The sequence below is a fragment of the Sinohyriopsis cumingii genome, chromosome 16 (assembly GCF_028554795.1).
Source record: "Sinohyriopsis cumingii isolate HCF-2022 chromosome 16, ASM2855479v2, whole genome shotgun sequence".
Classification (NCBI taxonomy): Eukaryota; Metazoa; Mollusca; class Bivalvia; order Unionida; family Unionidae; genus Sinohyriopsis; species Sinohyriopsis cumingii.
In genome coordinates, this window is record NC_142976.1 from 58,686,913 (window position 1) to 58,694,565 (window position 7,653).

Genomic DNA, 7,653 nt, shown 5'->3' on the forward strand with positions numbered 1-7,653 from the left:
ATTTTGTTTTATTATATACCAAAACTTGCTCCAGAATCGAAGTTTAGACGATTAAACTCACTCTTCGGTACAACACCTTCACTCCAACCCCTATTCGTTAAATCACTCACTTTCATTGCCTGATCATATAAATATATGTGACTTAAGAAAGAGGGAGGCTTGGAGTAACCTTATCTATTGCAATAAATTACATTTTGATGATTTTGTAAACTAGTTGACCGTATCTGGAAACAATGCAAACCCGATTCAGCAATGCATCACAGTGGAGGAACGTCACTGGGGGAATAATTTCAGAGAAAAGAGAACGGCGTCTGTTCGGATTTCTTTATCAATGATAAATTTCCATGTCAGAAAGGTAAGGTAGTTTACAGTTACTTAGTTATTTTTCCTATCTCACATAGCACTCGTTTTTGTTGTTGCAGGTACAATTGTGTCAGCACGCACAAACAAGCGTCGTATGGCATGATGGGAAATCTTATACTTCCACATGTTAAACTATAAGGATATATCTTCCAATCTTAAAATAAAAGGATACATTTTTCACATGTGAAACTTTAGTAAAGAAAAATGAAAATTATTTCGTCGTTAAGTCTCTATATTTCACGTATAAGTATATAACAATTACCAAATAAATATCACCGTGCATTCATCTAACTAACCACTATATTCATTTTAAGTACGCCAATATAATTAATTACACGATACATATTTCTCTTTTTTTTAATTCCTCCAATCCGAAATATGGATACGTCGGAGCTTAACGGACGTACTGGACCTGCAAAAATTTAGCAAATACAGACTACTAATAAATGCACGTAGGCTCTTAAAAGGTCAGATAGGTTATTCGATCGGGATATACTTAGATGTGCATAAATAACTACTATTTGTTGTCCGTTGATTGTCTGTATCACTTTATTTTGACCACTATTTAATAATTTAAACTTACTGTTAACACAGTTTAATGGGCATTTGTAATTCACAATTCATTACCCCAATTTGGAAGAAATGGCCATGAATTTCCGTAATGGTGATGTCCTACATCCTTCAGCAATTTATCATGTTACACTCAGCAGTGAGATTATAACTCGACACACCGTTATGTTAGAAGTATTGTTATACTTGTGGTTAGCTCTATTAGATAACCGCCTGTAGTGCATGTTGAACAAATGGGAGGGAACTCGTCATAGTTTCTTAGGGTTAAGAGTATAATACGAATACTAGAGGTCATGGTATTAACGGTTTTCCGTTTTACCGCGGTAATTTTTCCGGTAGTACGTACCACGGTACTTTTTCACTGTACCGGTACATCGGTGGTTTCCGTCAGCAAGGAATGTACGGAGATTCACAATTAATCCTGTTACAAATAAATATATATAATCACCATGTTTCCATTTTTCATGACATAATAATAATAATGATATTATTATTATTATTATTATTATTAAATTTGAATATAACATATATAATTATATTTAAAATCCCTTAATCACATGTTTGAGGATTATTAAGTTTGCCAACGTGCTCGCCAAATAGAAAATGAGATGATATGAAAGATATTCGGGCCAAAGCTAAATTTCGGATTGAAAAAGTCTCTTGTTGTCAGTTATTTACTATGTTAATGTGTTAAGTACATGAATTCCTTTGTAAGACTATGAATCATTAAAAGATTTTCAGGAGAGCAGTTATTTTCTGTTTCTAGTTTGTGTATTTTCACAAGTCCACTAAATAATTTCTTGTTGGTTTGTTATGTATGCTTATGTTTTACTGGCCCTCTCTGATAAACATCTTGTCCGAGTGTTGGTATCCCACGCAAAGTGTCCATACCTAATGTAGCTAGCAAATTGTAGTCTTCAGTATCAACACATCCTATTTTCATCAACAATTTCTCTAATGATGGCACTGTCAAGGAACTGTGTGTTGTAAAATGTTTCTGTATCGTAACTAAACAAAATGTACTCAGGTTTCATTGCCACGTTCATCATTCTGGAGGGTGTTTTATTTTATGGGGTGTTTATTCCAATATACTGAGTTGGGCTTACCCATTGCTTCACGCGCACAGTGCATCTGAGAGAATCCATTAACTAGTTCCTCGAGTTTTTTGGACGTAGATTTGACTACAACCATGTACGCATAGCATACATTATCGCTGTACAATCATACTAGAACGAGTTTCGTTAGCAAGCTGTCCACTTTACCAAAGAAACCTTTAGCTGTATAGTAATTTGTGACCGGGAGTCTTAAAACTCCTTGGGGTTTCGTCGAACCCGTATGTTACTGACGACGGTGACCTTGCCTAAGGGCAGTACTGGTCTATTCGCAGCGAAATGCCATAGCTTCGTGACCAAAAGGTCCATAGGGATTAAGAAGACTCTTTCAAGATATATATGTTCCATTTTTGCCTAAATATTATTCAATATCACTCGATAATTGAAATCAATAATTCACTATTGTTATATGAGTGAAATTTAATAATGCATACATTAATTATGGATGAATAATAAATTATTTATATTATGGTAGAAATTGTATAAATTGATCAGCCTTGGTGATAAAATCGTCCATTGTTCGTATTTGCCGTTCCGATCCAAGTGTAAGCGGGACGTATTCTCGGTTATGAGAAACTTTGCAAGATAGGTTAACATTCATAGGCACAAGCACAATGCAAAGAAAACTTTAACTTCAAAAGAAATGAAAGAAATTAAAGTATAGTCATTTGTGTTTACGTGAGATAGGAAGAGTTTGGGCAAGAAACAAATTTGCGACTGTTTTCTTGTCTAGATTAATCAAAGCTGTTTCTGCGCGTAAACAGGGACATAGTTTAGACCGTGAAATCTCTTTTACAATAGACTCGTTTGGACTGACCGCGAAATTGCACCCCTGTTTTGATAGTTTATCTAACACACATACAAACTTACTTCTTCAAAAAAATCTCAACCATCGTCCTTTGATCTTTTGGCATAACTTCTCACCTGTTTGTGAACGTGGGTAATAAGAACTCTGTCAACTCAATGTTGGCATCCATCTGTAGGCAAAAGACGATACGTGTGATGTATGACTAGTTCGTTTGAGCTGCGTTTCCTCTGATGGCTTAATGGACCTTTACTGGGACAACAGAGCTTACTGCAAGTATCACATCTGTGTCCTGTGGTAAATAGAACCTGACTGTCTCGCACCCTCCTTCGTTGGCACTTGCTATGCATCTGGTCCAGTTGTTTTCGTTATGATGCTACAATGATGCTACGCAAACGGCGGAGAAGAAGGGTTGTGAGTTTCGTCTCTTGTAAACTGTAAGTAGTCAGTGTTTTACTGCCATACAACATGACACAGCGGACACATAATCTTGGTCTTGATGGTAAGTTTACTGTTATCTTAGGCATGAGTCTGCCGAAGGTGGTTGCCACCTTTCCAATTCTGGTGTTGATCTCTTCGTCAAATGACAGTTGCCGGTCACTGTAGATCCTAGGTAGAAGAACGTACTGACACTTTTCACAGGAATACTAGGGACAGGTTGTAACTGGCTGCTGTGCGAAGCATTTTCCCAGGACTACCATTTTCTTCATTATGTATGTTCATAAGTAGATGCATGGAACATGCTTGAGAGAGATATTTCTTGAAGATCTGGAGACAGCTTTCTGCATGGGCGACGAGTACAGCATCATCTACGAACAGACGTTCTCTGATCAGGCCTAACACTATTTTGGTCTTGACTTCAGCTTGGTGAGGTTGCACAACTTTCCATCAAGTATCGTGTACATGTAGACTAGACCCTTATTTCCACGTAGCAGGCTTGGTTAAGGAATTCTGAGAAGAAGATACCAAACAGTGTAGGTGGCCGGACGCAACCATGTTTCACTCCACGCTGGGTCTCGAAGCTATCCAACGTATAACCATAAAAGTAATTTATGCTGCACATGTTGTCATGAAATGTACGGATAAATTTGAAGAGTTTCTGTGCATAACCGATCTTATCGAGCGTCTTGTAAAAACCTAATCTCCTAACCGTATCAAATGCGTAGGTGAGGTCGACAAAGGCAACGTAACATGCTTTCCGCTGCTCTTGGCATTTCTTTTGCAGTTGACGTAGGGAAAATATCATATCCACTGTTGATCTGTCGCTATGAAGCCATATTGTACCTTCTAGAACACTCAGTCCGCTTGTTGCTGGAGCACCACAACATGACCATTGCAAATCCCTTCTCAATAGGTATAAATAAGATTCCGCATGTACCCTGCATTCTTGTTCATCAGGATGCTGCTGGTGTCTCCATTCTCAAATTTCCTAAGGAAATGCTCTTTCTTTCCTGCCGATGAGAAGGTCATTGAGTTGTGATATTAGGCTGGAGTTATCCACACTTGAGCACCTCGGCTGAATTCTGTCCTCTCCGGGCGCCTTTCCGCTTGCCAAGGAATTGATGGGATGATTGAGCTCAAGCTCTGTTGGGTCTCCGTGGAGATCTTCCGTGACTGTCTGTTTCTAAGCATTCTTTGGAAGATGTCCATTTCGCTAGAGAAAATGTCATGGTAGCTCCATATACACGAGGAAAACCTTGTAATTTATGCAGGTATTGTAACTTTAAAAAAGGCAATGCAGAAGAGAAGAACACTCAGACCAAACAGCCAGAAACGCACTAAAATCTAAGAATTTGTTAACCAAATCTTAAAGATTTGGACCCAAAACTATTATTACATTGTTGCGATATGGCGAACTTATATATTTACACAAACTACGTGACAACGTACTATACACATGAACCGCTGTGAGTATGCCGCATTTCTTGATATAGGCGACAACGCCAATATTTGGGATGTCGTCAATACGTTGTTTCTTATTTAACCAAACGATTCACTGCCTCGGTCTGTATTGCGAGATAACATGCATTTATTATAATTATTAGTATTACAAAGTCTCTGATGTTTGAACAGTATCATGACCCTACCTAGTATATACGTTTTCTACACATACAATAACAAACTGACACGTATATCCATTCATCTGAGATATATCCATTCATACATCCATACTATTTGGAACACCCTCGTCTCCTTTCGATCCGTGTCGAAAAACTTCGAGACTCTGAAAGAGACTCGATAATAATCGTAGAAATACGTCCTAAATGGTAATTTTGGCTGGACAAATATCCAGCTATATGTGCAAAGAACGAGTGTCATAACATGATAGGTCATGAAAATAACAATGACGTTCCAACAATGACTGAAATACCTTCACATCTAATTTTAATGCTATTCTGCAAGTTTTTATTGAAAAAGCTGAAGAAATCATTCGGTTTCAAATCTCTGCAACGTTTGCTTCCGCTACTGTTAATGATGACATGTCGTCTAGACAGTGTGGCGTTATGAAGTTCTCATCCCGTAGCGATAACCACGGGTTTAAGGGCAGTTCAGATGGGAGATTATTTAAACTCGAGCAATTTTTAGCATGCAATGGAAAATGTCGAGAACGTTTAAATTAACATAATACATGTTCTATCTGTATCTGGCGTATTTGACATCATTTGTGACGTCAACTGTACTTAACACATTGGAGTTTCACGTGCTGTTTGAACACGGGAGTGTTCTTATGTGAAATCTACATTTAATTGGGTTCTGTTTAGTATTATATATGCTTAGTAATTGGTAATGTCAGAATAATGATGAAACACTTTGCTGTGTACAAACGTTTAGGATATACGCTGACTGATATGACCAAAACTACATACTGTTGAAGTAATCTAAAGATTAGGAAAAGCAATACCATGTACAGATATAATTAGTAAATGTTCATTACTTCTTTCCCTTGCACTGATATTATAACATGAAAACTTAAGGAACATCTTGAAACGAGTAAAAATAATAACACTCCTTTAATCTCCATCATAATAAATTATAGGAAAACATAACAAGTTTTTATCTAGTTTGCACCATGAAACTCTGCTTTCCGATACCGTTCATGTCAATAAATTGATTAACTGTAAAACAGATAACTTGTTCGCTAATCGATAACTTGTTCGCTAATCGGTGGCACCTTTACTGAAATTGAAACAAATGTCAGGAAATTTAGCATTATTTCCTTATAAGTAAAATTATTGCAAAATTGCTTTGCATTTTTTATTAGACACGCCAATGACGAAACCATGTTCGTATATGAAGTTGCAGTCTTTGAACTGGACTCTTAATTCACATTAAATGCGAATGAATCTATTTACGACGATCTGATAATAAAGTTAGAGAACTCTTTAGCACCTTAAAATTAAAAACTATAATGGCGAGAGAGCATTTCACAGTTTTCTTCCTGATGATTGTCTTTATCTTCTTCGGTGAAACCTTGTTCAAGTCTATTTGCAAGTCTGTGGATTATAAGATCTGCAAGGTTGATTTATTCTCAAGGTTTTTTCTTAATTTCTTCCCTTTCATTCATGTTCATTGAAAATCTGGACCATTTCAGTGGCATGATTATAGGGAACTGGTACGAATCCAAAGTCCAACTGGTCCAAGAGATACGTTAAACGCACTGAGCAGTTGTGTGGGGGACATGTTTAGGAAAATGGTTGGTCCACAAGGGGTACTCCATAGGGACCTCCTCGAGATTTCCATCTATAATCTGAGAGGACGAGGATTCAGTTTAGTTGGCAACTCAAATTTGAGAAGATTTTGCCCTCTCTCTGTGGATATTCTAGGAGGAGCTAAATGGAAGCTCATATTACCGGGTTTACATCTTCGTGTCAGTAAGCAGTCTGCTTGGCCCATTGGATCCTGCCAAGGCAATACTATGGCAATTGTTTACATTAATAACACATAACGCTAGTTATCTATTTCAATGCCAAGGCAATTTTAATATAGTGTCATGTACACACCCAGGGGCGTATTAACCATTAAGCAGACTAAGCACGTGCTTAGGGCACCAGGGCCAAAGGGGGCACCACGAAGTTAAGAAAAGGGTGAAAAGAAAAAAAAAATGAATGAAGATTTGTAAAGAAAAATTGATAAAACTAGTACAAATTGATCATAATGTTCTGTTTCTTGATCATGGTGCACACTAGGGTTATCTTCCCAGGTGTACGTGGAAAGGAGGAGGCACCAAGATTTGTCAGTGCTTAGTGCACCAGTGAGCTTAATCCGCCCCTGTACACACCACATTCGCCGACCAGGTTTGATGCGATCCAACACGCATTTTTCAGTCGATGGTCCTGCACAGAACCACAAAGCCACAGTGGCTCCTCCACCAATTTGAGTAAAAGAAGGATGGCTTTATCTAATAAACATCGTGTGGTGGCAATTTTGTGTTTCATATTACTTCTAACATGTTAGAGTTTATATTTTACACAGTAAGACTTTCTAACGCGTTTGAAGAACATGTACATTTAAAGCTTTGGAGATCTGTTTTAATTCGTAAGTTTCAATTTCTAAAGCGGTATATTCAATTTCTTACTATGAAAGGTACTAGAGTACTGTTGAGTTTTGAGTCCACACGAGTGTATATCTGCAAACTGAGCGGGATTTCAAGAGAGAAACATCGTTTATCAAGTAGTCAAAATATATTTAAGTTAAAACAGACAAATCTGTAAACACATCAAGCCGAACGAACAGCCCTTTTAAAACTTTAAACACACTTAGTAAAAAAAAACTTAGATCTCCCTGGGTGAAAATATCAATTTA